The sequence below is a fragment of the Chenopodium album genome, chromosome 8, assembly GCF_948465745.1.
Source record: "Chenopodium album chromosome 8, dcCheAlbu1.1, whole genome shotgun sequence".
Classification (NCBI taxonomy): domain Eukaryota; kingdom Viridiplantae; phylum Streptophyta; class Magnoliopsida; order Caryophyllales; family Amaranthaceae; genus Chenopodium; species Chenopodium album.
Window position 1 is genome coordinate 3,008,332 of NC_137841.1, and position 15,311 is coordinate 3,023,642.

General features: G+C 32.5%; 1 long non-coding RNA gene across 1 annotated transcript; it reads right to left on the minus strand.

Moving 5' to 3' along the window:
- Positions 1 to 14,345: 14,345 nt before the first annotated feature.
- Positions 14,346 to 14,955, minus strand: LOC145555640 (uncharacterized). The gene is made up of 3 exons (XR_014091524.1): positions 14,872 to 14,955; positions 14,686 to 14,735; positions 14,346 to 14,547 (listed from the first exon to the last, which is right to left on the minus strand). It is a non-coding gene; the product is annotated as an uncharacterized LOC145555640 (long non-coding RNA).
- Positions 14,956 to 15,311: the final 356 nt, after the last annotated feature.

Here is a 15,311-nt window from a genome sequence, read left to right on the forward strand (position 1 = left end):
AAGCCAAAATTGGCTGCTGTAGCTCAGTTTCCAACCATAGAGGGAAGTAACATAACTCTCCCCTCTCAGCAGTTTGAACAGCTACTGAAACACATGCCATCTTCCAATACACAAAAAAAGGGAAGTGAAACCGATGAAGAACTAGATAATAGCTTCTCAGGCATGGTGCCTTGTAATCATGTAGAATCTGTCCTAAATGGGTGGATAATTGACTCAGGGGCTTCAGATCATATGACATATGATCTGAGCAAGTTTACAGATCCTAAAACAGCTGCTGCTCTTCCAAAAATAACTCTCCCTACAGGTGACTCAACCTCAATATCTCACACTGGTAATGTTAGTCTGTGTAACTCATTGCATCTGCACAATGTGCTTTGTGTGCCAAAATTCAGATACAATCTCTTATCAGTGCCAAAATTGACCAAAGATTCACAATGTGAGGTGAATTTCTATGGAACACATTGTGTGATCAGAGATGCTGTCTCAAAGAAAATCAAAGGAGTTGGGAAAGCCAAAAATGGCCTGTATTACTTGGTTAATGAACCTCTGGGAGCAGATTTGATATCTCAAGAACAGAACACTCATAACTGTTTTGCAGCTCAGGATGAATAAATTATGTTCCTTTTGCTGTCTGACATCATAGATTGGGGCATGCTTCTGTGAAAAAAATACAACATATTCCTTGTGTGAAAAAGACTATCAAGGAAAATAGTCAGATATGTGTGACCTGCCCAATGGCAAAATTTACAAAACTGCCATATCAGTTAAGTGAGTCTCATGCTGCAAAACCTTTTGAGCTCATTCACATGGATATCTGGGGTCCTTACAAGGTGTGTACCAGAGAGAAGTATAAGTACTTTCTCACTATAGTTGATGACTACTCCAGAAATACTTGGGTGTATTTACTCCAGCACAAATCTGATTCTTTGAAGCAGCTGAAAGCTTTCTCAGCCTATGCACAAACCCATTTCAACTCAAAAATAAAATTTATGAGATCAGATAATGCCTTGGAATTTCATGACAGACCTTGTCAAGAATTTTTTGCTGAGTTGGGCATAATACATCAAACATCTTGTATGGATAGACCACAGCAAAACGCAAGAGTTGAAAGAAAGCACAGACATATCCTTGAAATATCTAGAGCAATTAGATTTCAAGGTGGTTTGGCATTATCTTACTGGGGTGATTGTGTCATGACTGTTGTTCACATTATTAACAGATTGCCTACCCCAGTTCTGCAAAATAAAACACCATTTGAGATGTTGTTCAACACCCCACCTAAATATGATCATCTGAAAGTTTTTGGATGTTTGGCATTTGCTGCAAACCCTTCACTGACCAAAGACAAACTTGAACCCAGAGGTATTCTATGTGTGTTCTTAGGATACTCAGCCACACAAAAAGGTTACAGATTGCTTGACTTGAAAACAAAGAATATCTTTGTGTCAAGGGATGTTGTATTCCATGAAACCATATTTCCTTTCCAAATCCAATCCCTAGACAAATACATGACACCCTTTCCAAATTTTCTAAACCAAAACCAAGCTACAAACTTGCCTGTAAAATCACTTGATGCTGAGTATGATCATGCCATTGCAGAAAATGACACAAACAATGCTAAACCACAACAATCACCTGTTCTCACTGACCAAAACACCACACAACCTAAACCAGAAACAGAACCAGTCTCTGAACCTCAAAATGATCCTGATACTGAACTTAATTCAAGACACAGCACAAGAATTTCTAAACCACCAACCTGGTGGAAAGATTATGTTCAGCCTCAGAATAAAAAGAATCAGCAAATTTCAAATCTTGCAACTCAGAGTATAAATGCAGACTTTCATTGTTTCTTGACTACTCTGACTGCTCATAATGATCCTGAGCATTTTAAACAGGCTGTGAATAAAGAGCATTGAGTGAAGGCTATGAATGAAGAGTTGGAGCAGAGTGAAAAGAATGGCACATGGATTGTAACTACTCTTCCACAAGGAAAAAAGGTGATTGGTCATAAATGGATTTACAAAACAAAATACAAATCCAATGGTGATATTAAGAGAAACAAGGCAAGGATTGTTGTGCTGGGAAATAGACAAAAATATGGTAAAGATTTTGGAGAAATATTTGCTCCAGTTGCCAAGATGACAACTGTCAGAACTCTGTTGGCAGTAGCTTCTTTGAACAACTGGTTAACCACACAAATGGATGTAAAAAATGCCTTTCTGCATGGTGACTTGGAAGAGGATGTGTACATGACCTTGCCTCAAGGGTATATAGGATATGGGAGTAGAATAACAGTTGGTGCAAATGGCATTAACACAAAAAATAACAATCTGGTTTGTAAACTTGTAAAGTCCTTGTATGGACTTAAACAGGCTCCTAAACAGTGGTTCTCAAAGCTGTCATCAACCTTGATATCATTTGGTTACAAACAGTCTAAATCAGATTACAGCTTGTTCATCAAGGAAAACAACAGCACAATCACAGCTATTTTAGTGTATGTTGATGATCTCTTGATTACAGGAAATGACAAGGAAGAAATTCAAGCTCTAAAATCTCTTCTCTCTTCTCACTTTCATATGAAAGACCTTGGAAAATTAAGGTACTTTCTAGGATTGGAAGTTGATCATTCTGATAAAGGAATCTTTATCTCTCAGAGAAAATATACCTTGGATCTGCTGAAAGATCAAGGTATGCTGCAATTCAAACCTCTTAAGTTGCCCATGGACACTCACTTAAAGCTCAGTGCAGACAAAGGCACTCCTCTCACTAATCCTGCAATATACCAACACTTGTTGGGAAAACTGATTTATCTCACAGTTATAAGACCAGACATTGCTTTCTCAGTGCAAATTTTGAGTCAATTTATGCATTCTCCAATTGCAACTCATTTGCAGGCTGCAAAAAGGTTGCTGAGATATCTAGCTGGAACTGTGAACCAAGGGATTCTTCTAGCTTCTTCTTCTGCTGCTAAACTGATAACATACTCAGACAGTGATTGGGCAAGCTGCCCAAATACTAGAAGATCGACTACAGGATATTGTATTTTGCTTGGCAACTCACCAATATCTTGGAAGGCCAAGAAACAATCAGTTGTAGCAAAGTCATCTGCAGAAGCAGAATACAGGGAAATGGCATTTGCTTGTGAAGTAACTTGGCTCAAAGCTCTGCTGAAAGACTTAGGCATCTGTTCACTGGCACCTGCTCTTCTGAAAGTGACAGTCAGGCAGCCATTGCCATTGCAGCAAATCCTGTATTACATGAGAGAACAAAACATGTTGAGATTGACTGCCACTATGTCAGAGATATGGTTAACAATGGCTCCATAGTCACTCAGCATGTGGCTTTAAAAGAACAACTTGCAGACATCCTCACTAAGATACTCAATGTGAAACAACACAATGACATTCTTCTCAAGCTGGGCGTTCAGGCTTCACCTCACACTCAGCTTGAGGGGGGGTAATAAGGAAATATCCTTCTGCCTATTCTTTGCTCTGAAATCTGTCTGCCAGCTGCACTATTTGTGTGCTGTCATAGTGTTGTAGTAATATTTGTATACCGTTAGTTGCAGCCCTGTTTTCAGTGTAATGATTAGGTGTAGGTGATTTCTGTATTTTGTCCTGTAGTGACTATTTATTATCTTAGGCTGCTTTCTTTGTAAGCTCAAGTAGAGAAGATATTTTGCTAACCTAATATCAATCTCTGCTTCCTCCTTCTCTTCTTTATTTCTCTCTCAAACTGCAGTCCTCTTGCACCAGGCATATCAAACTCTTCAGATTGTCATCCAGGTTTTTTTTTAAAAAATTTGTAACAATGTAAAAATGAAGCAACCTTTTAAATTTAGCAGACTGTAGTATCAGAACTAAACAAATTATAAGTGCATGCTTGGGGTTTGGGCATTGGGTACTTGTTGTGCTGGAAGTTGTCTATTTGAATTCATCTAATATCATATCAAATGCAAAGTTAGGAGAATACAAGCGCGACTTAACATACCAATATACCATATATATCACTCAATCTTTGCTTTTGCAGTTTTGCATGTTAGCCAGTGGCGAATCCAGGATTTTTCGGGTGCTAGGTCACCACCGACTACTAATCAATAATTAATGCAAGAATATTAAAAAAAAAAAAGCTAATATTTTTAAAAAAAAAATACATTCCAAAAGTAATAAATATCCATATTACAACCAAATAAAGGAAATTACAATTGCTCTCTACGAGTTTTCATGTTTTGATATCGATCTATAATATCATTCATGTCAACATTCAAAAACATATCTCGCTCTATATAAGTAACCAAGCAATCATTCAACATTTGATCTCCCATGCTATTACGCAATTTATCTTTCACTTGCGTCATTCCTGAAAATACCCTTTCTACACTTGCCGTTGCAACGGGTAGAGTTAGAACCAACTTCAAAAGCAAGTACACTCGTTCATGGGTTTCATGCTTTCCCGTCTCAACAAGTTTCACGGAAAGCTCACTAAGACTCTTCAAATTCCAAAACCTCTCATCATTTCTCATAGCAATGATGAAATTATCAAGAGAATAACCAAAAAATTTCAATTCATTACTTGGAAATTCATTAGGATAAAATTTGGCAAGTTGAATCAATTTACTTTTGTCAAATGAAGCAAAACGATTAGTGGGATTAAAGTAAGACATACATACAAGTAGCTCCTTACTTACCTCCGAGAATCTATTTTCCAATTCTTGTAGTTGAAGATCTAAACTAATCAATTCCAAAAAAAAAAAAAAAAAAAAAAAAAAATAGAAACCCTAAGTTCTAATATGAAATCATCAATTAATCAATTTTACTTTCAATTTATAATATCAATTTACAGGAAACAATTTATAATATCAAATTATCAATTTATATGAAACAATTTCAATTCCTAAAAAAAAAAATCAGCAATTCAATTCCTAAAAAATCAGAAACCCTAACTCCCTAAATTGATAAATTATCAACAATTTCAAAAAACAATAGAACACACACTAATTGACGAGATTAAGTTACATAATCAACTCAATTAATCACAAATTCAAGTACTCAACCCAACAATTCAACAATTTGGGTATAATTTACAAATTTAAAAACTTAAAAACAAACTTACTACTTACCTGGCAGAGTGGCAGCAAGAAGAGTTGAAGAGCACCGAGTTGAAGAGTTGAAGAGCAACGGCCGGCGAGGCGGTGCGCCGGTGCGGCGGCGAGTGGTTGTGCGCCTGTGCGGACGTGCGGTGGCGAGTGAGTCACGAAGAGCGAAGAGAGAGATAGAGATTTGAGAGTGCGTTTGTTTTGTTTTTGGTTTTTGTTTTGTTTCTTTTCCCCTTCCAGTACTGTCAGTGTTTTTTTTTTAATTTTAATTTTTTTTTTTTTTTTTTGTTTTTTTTTTTTTTTTTTTTTTTGCTGCTAGGTCACGTGACCCACCAGGACCAATGTAACACCCCCAAATCTCCCTCTACGGAAATACCAGTATAATACGTATAATTATACCGTAGAGATAGACTTGGGCGTATTACCGCCGCGTGATTACGCAAGGCTACTCAAAATACTTAACTCAATACCAAAAACTTGCAGCGGAAACTCAACTTTCTTTTATTAATACTTATGAAAATAGTAACATTGTTATGAGTACTCTAAATAAAGACAAGACCAACATTTCTAAACTAGGTGAAGCAAATCCCGGGACTCCCATATGCTCATTCATGACTCCACCTGAAAATAGTCAACACTGCTTACCATTACGGTAAACAGGGCGAACCAAAACAAATAGAAAATACAGATTAGCAAAATATGCTAAGTACGATAAGTGCAAGATAATGTAAACTCAATTTATTTGCAAACATGCTTTTAAAATCGATTCCAATAAATAATCCACTAATTCCAAAACTCATGATTCAAAACCAATTCCAATGATTCAACATTCAAAATAATTGATAAACCAATTCCTTTAAAAATCCAATTCCTTTTTGAACCAATTTCTTTAAATCCAATTCCTCACCCAAGTGTGCACACCCCCCAAGCTAGTCTCCTTATATTACAAGGCTATTCTTGAGGAAAGACCCGGTCATACAAAGTCCAAGGCCTTATCAATAAACCAAATCCGCATAGTGGGATTACCAACCTGCTTATAAAGCATTAATAATAATAATAATTCAATGGTTCAATAAATCCTTTTAAGATCCAACAAATCCAATATAATTCAAACTCCTTTTTGATGAGTCCACATACTTTCAAAATCAAAACATTTTAAATAAATACTTGAGGATAAAATCTCATATTAATAGCTTTCCAAAATCAATAACTCTTCCTTGAAAAACCTTTTATTTAATTCAACAAACCTTTTAAAAATCAAATTATTTAAACACAATAAGTAATTCAAACCATTTAAAACATGATTTAAAAACCAAAATACTTTTATCAATACCTCCAAACATGATTTGTTTCAAAATCATAATTCAAATCAATTTAATTCAATCACCAATCAAATCAAATAAAACATGTTATTCAAACCAATCACTTTCAAAGGTATCTAGCCACCTAACGTACCTTGATCCTTGCTTAGCTATACACACCAAAAGAACCTCAAGAATCTTGGTCGAACACACCCTACAAATAAATATAACCTTAATCAATATAAGGTTAACAAATAATTAAAAACCCCCAACTATGTGTACACGAACCTTTTAATTAATTTCTCATAAACATCATTAAAAATATGATTTTATATAATTAAAACTACTCATAATAATTTTTATAAATCCCCCCATAATAAAAATAATAATAATTGAATAAGAGAAGAGAAGAAGAAAAGAGAAGAATTGGATTTGCGTAGGAAATAATAGACAGAACTTTCAGAGGCTATAACTCCTTTGATATAGCTTGAAATTGGGTGATTCTTGAGCCTAACCTCAAGGAATTTTCAAGAGGAACAACTTTCTGTGAAACGTTTATACCCCAAAAACTGAGCAGAAATGCCCGAAAATTGGCTTCAAAGATAAACGGGATGATTTGTGTAAAATTGAGGAGAAGAAAAGAAGAGAATTGGTGTGAAGAATGTGAGAGGTATGAAGGGGTATTTATAGGCTAGGATGTAGAAAGGATAGAGTTTAAGGTGTGATATGATTACTAGAACATGTGATAAGTTTTTGGGGTTGTTAAGGTACTTGAATCAAATTAAGTCTAGATTAATAGTTGGGTTAAAAGATAAGAAAATTTAAATGGATATACATATGGTTGGGAGAAGAAAGATAGGAACAAAATGGGATAATGAAGAAGAAAATTAGAGGATAATTTAAAATATAATAATTAACAAACTAAAGTGATAACAATCAATAATAATAAAATAATTGAATAAATAAATATTTTAGATAATATCAAAATTAGTTAAATACATAATGTATATTAAATATTTCTCTTGAAATAGTTAGTAAAATATGGACCGACCTTAAAAAGATAATTAAACCTATATTATTAATTTAGAAATCCAAAAATAATTAATTATTCAAATGATTAAATACTTATATTTGGCGCTAAAATTCAAATATTATTTTGGCCTCAAATAATGAAATTACTAAAATACCCTTTTTATAAAATAATTCTTAATTAATTAATTATAAAATACGTATGAAAATACGGGGTATTACGACCAAGGGTGGGTCCGCCACTGATGTTAGCTCTTAAGATACTTTAAGCATCCTACTTCTTTACAGCATAAATCTATACTTAGTTTCTGGTATAATCCATTTTTGTACCATAAACTTTATTTTCAAATAAACCTGTCATCTATTTTCTTATTATTTATGTGTTATGCTTCTGCGTGAGATCTTTATACCTTCTATGTGTGCCCTTGCTTCAGCCACCAATAGGAGAGAATCGTTATAAAGAGCTTGGTAGCTGGGTGAAACGGGATTTTCAAATAAGAGGAAATAGTTGGGATTCAAGTGATGTTGATATTGCAGTTGCTGGTGTGGGGTGGTTTGCCATTTGCATCAAAGGGGAGGCCACCATCAGCGTTTGGACTTACGATGGAGTTGATGTTGTTCTCCGAAATTCCCTTCTTCCTCATAGAGCACAACAGTTTGAAGTTGCCGGCTTTAGTGTCTCAAAACTTGTTGCCGAGGCAGACAAAACTTCCAACAAACTGAAAAATCAAGGGAAAAAGGGGAAAAGAAAAAAAGCCTGCTCTAATCTCAAATCCTAAAATTGTATAATTTTTTGAAAAAATTAGGAGTAAACAAATTGAGAATTATGGTGACTTGATGTCTATTGACTGTCCTTATCTCCTTTCCTTTATCCATGCTTATGAATATAAATAAATAAGGTTATTTTTTTTGAGGGAAAATGATAAATAAGGTTATTTGGTTTAATATAACGCGTTTATTAGTATACTAGTTTTGTGCCCGTGCGATGTCCGGGTTGTTTATTAATTTTAAGATAAATTTTTAATCTGTATGTCAAATTTTAAAACATATCATTGATACAAAATTAGTTAGGAATTGAAGTGTTTTTGTGATGATTTAAACTATATAGTAGGCATGTAATGACTAATAATAATATTGGTGAAAAACATTTCTTGACCCGTAACCTGAAATAATGACCATGTCCGAAATGACTCGTGACCCGACCCGATTGACAGGTCTACACACAGTAATAAAATTATATTAGATTGTAAAGTATATTGTTTTAATTGATTAGAATATATTATAAATAATGGATGTGGTGCATTTTGAGCTAATTCCTTCGCTCCAAAAAAATACTATGATACAAAAAATAAATTTATATGATAATTTATGAGTGTTATATTTTTTTTAATAAAATTATAATTTAATTTATACATACGAAATATTGGTACTTTATCAAAAATAAAACTCTAAATTAACAATTTTATCCTAAAATTCTATCCAAATCTGATTGAAAATAGAATTCTAAATTAACTTTTTTATCCTACAAATTAAATTCTATATAACTTTATCTTACGTGGCGCGACACTTGGCGAAAAGTTGGAACGCCAAGTGTCGCTATTTCGTAGCATGGCTAAAAGTTTAGCTTTATATATTAGTTATATAATTAATCATTAAATTTGGACCTATTTTTCATACTTTTTTTTAGGGAAATTAATAAGCATTATATTAAAGATCGAATCCCGCGTGAGTAATAATTGAGTGGATACAAACAAATACCAAACAACCCCATGTATCCTTCATTCTCGCCTAGCAACCAAGTAGGCTACACTCCACCACAGTATTACCACCCCTCTTCACATGAGAAATTTATAATAGAAAAATTTGTGTAGAACTACCTTAAAGATAGACTGTTTTGTGAACAACAATCCATTTTTTAAAACTTGTTTAGAATTATCCGTAAGTTAGCAAACATTTGTCTAGCACTACCCAATAATATTTTCCGTCCAATTTAAACATTAGTGGGGTCCACTTATTCTCTTTCTGATCCAATTAACTCTCCTAAGCAAAACCTTGAAACAAATTGAAGCCATAAACCCTAAATAAGCTAAACTCCCAATTCAATTTCTCCTCTAAACCCTAAAAATCAAATTCTCCAAACTGAATTGAAGCCATAAACTCTAAATTGAATCCCAAATTAAGCTAATTGCAAAACCTTAAAATAAATTCAACAAACCATGGACTAAAAATTAGGTCGTTAAAACATTACTTGAAATAGTGAATAATTGTGTTGAATTGTTAAAGTTTTCTTCTCTTTGATTTTTGGATGAGTTTGGCGGGAAAATTAATTAGGAAGGGGAGTTAATTGGGTGGGAAAGTGAAGAAGTGGGTCCTACTAACGCCAAAAATTGGACGAAAAACGTTATTGGATAGTGTTAGACAAACGGTTACTAACTTATGGGTAGTTTTAAACAAATAAAAAAAAAATCAGATAGTTATTCACAAAACAGTCTAATTTTAGGGTATTTTCAGACAAAATTCTCTTTTTAATTAACATATCAAAGCTCTTTGTTAGATTGTAAATGTCATAGTAAAAAATATGCCGCTTTGGGAATAGCCTTGATCCTTGCTTGTTTTTGCCTTTGTCACTGCACTTGAATTTCCTTCTAGCCATAGCCTTGCGACTAGGGATGTCAATGGGGCGGGTTGGGGCAGATGTTGGCCTTCCCATCCCCATCCCCACCTAACATTTTCATCCCCATCCCCGTCCCCGCGGCGGATCCAATATTCATCTCCATCCCCGCTCCAGCGGGTACAACTCTAAAACCATCCCCGTCCCACCCCCCATTTAGATATCCATCCCCACCTAATCCCCACCAAAGACCCGCCTAATCCCCACCCATAATCTTCGTCTCTCAAATACACAATCCTACATGATTAATACTCCGTACGGATATAATAATAAAACATTCTTAATATTATACACATTTTTGTTTATAGTACAAAGTATTATAATCAATATTTTACGTAATTATTTTATAAAATAGTATAAAAGTATATAATTTTGCTTTTAAAAATATATAGACGTGGGTATGAGGTGGGGATGGGGCGGGTACAACTTAAAATCCATCTCCGCCCCATCACCCATGGCAAGTATGGTTTTTATCCCCATCCCCGTCCCACCACCCGCCAAACCGAGACCCATCCCCGCCTACTTGACCCGCCCCACTGACATCCCTGCTTGCGACACCTATTTTTCATAGTTTAAATCCAACTTCTTTGTACTTACTCAGTAATTATTAGGTCAAATAAAAAATTTAAAAATAAATAAATTCCACATGACTATGTTTTAAATTATGTAGTCGGTATAAATTACATGTTAGTAAAAAATAAAATTTACTTGTGTTGCAGGAATTATCTAAAGTGTACTTGGGTTGCAACTTTAGTGAAATACGGAGTAATTGAGTAAACTACGTAGTAATTGTTTATAAGTCCCTGATTTAGTGATTTCATAAATAGTACTTTTGTGACCAAGTAACTTTAGTGAAAGTGTTACAAGTCTTACAACTATAAACACAATTACACAAGTAACTAACTTTTTAAAGTATAGTTGTGTAATTGTGTATACAAGTACTTGGTCAAATTTTATGAAAGTGTACTTGTGCTTTGTGACCAAATAATAAATTTGTGTGTGATTACTATTTTTCTAACGGTGTGTTTTGTGTGAGTAACCCTTTTACCATTGACCGAATAACTCCTAATACATTAATTGAGTTACTCATTACTTAAACACTTAAAAAGTAACTAACCCCTGTAAAACTTACCAAGTAACCTTGATAACACTAACGAATTAACTTCCGTAATGAACTAATGACTGACTACAAAGTGCAACCAGCCACATATAAAAATTTCGTATTTTTCTAATTACCCGTTAAAAAACAATTAAATTACTTTATTATTGTTGAACCTATTCAATTTGTTAAGTTTATTACGAATAATATATATATTGAAACTTTAATTTAAATTTTCTAAATTTATTTCATATCATGTATTCAAATTGTTAAGATATATTTGTGATAATATATCTTTGATTATTGTAAATATTCTGTTTCCTAACTTATAGCTTATTAGGATAGTTTTGTATATAGCCTTTACCTAAACTGTTGCATAATTAGTGGCTAAATTATAGTTGTAATTGTATGTAGCCTTTACCTAAACTGTTGCATAATTAGTGGCTAAATTATAGCATTGTAATTGTATATATTCGCTGGTAATTGCAATGAGAAAGGCACGGAATACATTTCCTTCACAAATCTTAGAGACAATTTTTTTAAATGATATGGAAAAAAAGGAAGATACTTTAGCTTAAATGTGAACAGCTAATTAGAATTAAAATCAATTCATATATTGTCATATAAGAAAAAAAATCACTTTATAATATCAAAGATATATGCATGTAATAACTATTCCATAATAAGTGTGAATATGGTTTAATAACAAGAAATAAATCATTTGGATATCAAATGAGATCACTTAAGGATCAAAAGAGATGTGGATATGGAGTAATAATATAAGAAATAAATCATTTGGATTTCTAGAGTTCTCCGTATTTAGGCATATAAGAAATAATAAGATAGGAAGAAATCGTTTAGATATCAAAATTGATATAATTACTCAATAGGTTTAGAATAATCCTCAACTATAAAAGATGTTAGTCATAAACCTTGGTAATTCGTACCATACATATTTTGACACACTCGTTGATAAGTTGATTGATCTTTGTGATTCAATATGGCTGGGTATACAAAGGCATCATTCACACCTTTCATTATAATGTTGTTGGTCCTTTTGTCATTCCGTAAGTCATTATTATTACTTAATTGAATTAAGCTCATGTCATGGAACCATAGTTTGTTTATTTACTAAGTTGTATATTTTTTTTGTCATTTTTTTCATTTGCAATTCTTAGAAAATATATTAATCTTTATCTTACCAAAAAAAAAAAGTAACACTATTATTAGTTTTAGAAGTTTGATGCTTGCAAGTCCTTTCGAAAAGAGTTTTTGCCATTGACCCTAATATCCTATGCAATTTTTGTATAATATTTTATTATAACTATTTGCATTTAGGCAATAATTTTGTTGGATATTGTGTCACCGAGCAATGTTTAAATTTTTAGTTATGCTAATTTTATTTTTGTGAGGAGTGACAAAAATATCAAGTTTTAGAAATAATGTTAATGTTTGATATATATAAAGTATTAAGACGAATTAATTTGACAAAACATCATACAAAAATACATTTTATAAGATATTTCTTTCTTTTTTTTTTTTTTTTAATAAAACATATATAGAGTCAGTGGCGGATGTAGATATTTAGTGTGGAGGGGCACTAAATAGAAAAATAAAAAATAAAAAAAACATTAATAAACAATTTTACTGACTTATGTGATTTCGGTTTTTTTTTTTTTTTTTTTTTTTTTGAAAGAACACTTACTATGTGATTTCTTAAATTTTAATTTAGTGCTACATCTCATTTGATGGTCTTGGAATTGCTCTCATCATTTATGAGTCTATGTGATGTTAGAATAGTATAATGCTAAAATAAATGGTACGAATAATTATTTAATGTCATTTTGTCAAAAATATCACGTCGAATACTATAATACTACGGAGTAGGGAGTAGTTTATAAAAGTTTCTTTTTAGCAAAAATTTGCATAATAACTACTTTCTTAATTAATTATATATATATATATAATGTGTTGACAGGCATGGGTGAGGTTTATTCTCTTGATCTTGAAATACAAGAAGAATCCTGTGTGCCGCTGGGCGGCTATCAATGTACAACTGCTGGGTGTCAAAGATATTGTGCTGACAAAGGCATAAAGGGGTGTTACTGTGGAGGGCCTGCAAAACAGTTTTGTTGTTATCAATGAATTACCAATATATCTATTTCAATAAAATGATTGATTGAAATAAGTTCTTTTTTCTGTAAAGAATTCTTCTCGTGTGTCTTTTCCTTCGTACTAATCTTTACATTAATTACTCCGTAATTAAAATATTTCAACCTGTTCTCTAAATAATTCGATCTAGATTTTGACTTGTATGAACCTAACGAGTTAGTACTAGACCAGTTAATTTTCAACCCAACTCGAACTTGACTTGTTTTTGTGGGTCTTAATGCAAGTTTTCTAACTCCAAGCAAAAGAAAGGGCTGAGAGTTTCAATCTTAGGGGCCTAGAGAGTAGAGACTAGAGACAAAGGTAACCAACAAAGCTACATAAAAGTAAGTCCAACATTCTAATAACTCCAAGATATGTTAATCAAATGGCAAAATTATTGGGTTCTAATGTTCAATGAGCCCATTTGTTTACCATGTGTCAAGAGCATTTTACAAGAAAGTGAAAAGTTAAAAAGTGAAAAGTGAGGAACTTTGAGCTAATAAAGTGAATGAATGTAATTACTACTCCATTATTACCCCCTACTTTAACTCCATCAAAAAAAAAAAAAAAAAAAAAAAAAAACAAACAGCATATACGAGTGCTTCTATTTCTAAAGAGCACTATATTTGAGAATATAAAGTGAGGAATTATGAGTCATTGGATTGAAAGTAATTCCGTAAAGACTAAAGTGACAAACAAAGTGTACACTTCATAATCACTTTTAATCTATACTTGTACTTCAGAGTAAATCTTTATTTTCTAAACATGATGGCATGATGAGTCAATTATATACATTTTATCATCTTGCCTTCTCAGTTCTCATCATACATTCACTTTACCCATGCATTATTTACCTCGGATGAGATTAGTAAAGACATAAAGTAAGATAAGAGTGACTGTAAAAGATATTTGTCAAATATAAAGTCAAGTACAGTAGAATTGTATGTCGAATATTACACAAAATAATCTCAAACATCAAGTACAATTCGTGTTGAAAATTAATGTATTTACACCGTAACTCAAAAATTAAAAACAGCCCATGATATAACAAACCATAAAAATAAATATGGGGGTTTGTTAGACGAAGAGTGGCTATTTTTTATCCACCATGACATTATTTTCAACTCCTTTGCCCGTTGGTGTTTTAGCCATTTTGGATCGTCATCCAATTCGGTATGGAAATCTAAGCAATGAGATCCTTCAATCAAAAGTAACATATATTTATTAATAAAACATAGGAAATATTAGATAAATGTAAAGAATTTTTCACAGAATAAATTAAAAATATAAGTTTTAATTTGTATTTTAAAAATACAAATTGCCAAAATAAAAATACCTTTTTTTGTCGTCAAAGCCACCACAGTTTTCGACAGATCTTCTAACACTCTATTAATCAACAAAAATAATTAATGAGTAAAACAAGGAGATTATGACTTATATATATTAATTCTCCTAGCAAATAAAAATAAAATTAAAATAAACTAAATATAAAATGAGTCAAGCTAAATTAGGTTTAAATTACCCAAAAGAACTATATGGGTCTATAAGCCCATTTGAAAATATTATATTGCTTCCAAAGTGCTTGAGTGTTGATCGCAAGTCCTCCTGTTAGTTGAAAAGAAATTATTCAAAACATAAGTTATAAATAAATAAATAAAGTACATTGAAATAAGTTAATGAAAATAGTATATACTTACGTATCCACCATAATAGGTTGATACTGATTTGAGGCGTGGGGAAACATGATACTTTGACGTGCACGATTCAATTTTTTTGGTCAGGTTGAAAGGATTTGGCTGAAACATAGTGTTATTTCCGCAACCTTGGCGGAAAATGAACTCATCACATATCTACAATTCAAATAAGTATATTTACTCCTCTCTTCATAAATAATATAAGTGTATTGAAAATAAAAAATAAGTTGATAACACTAAATTTACATAATCTTACCTGCCAGTTCCA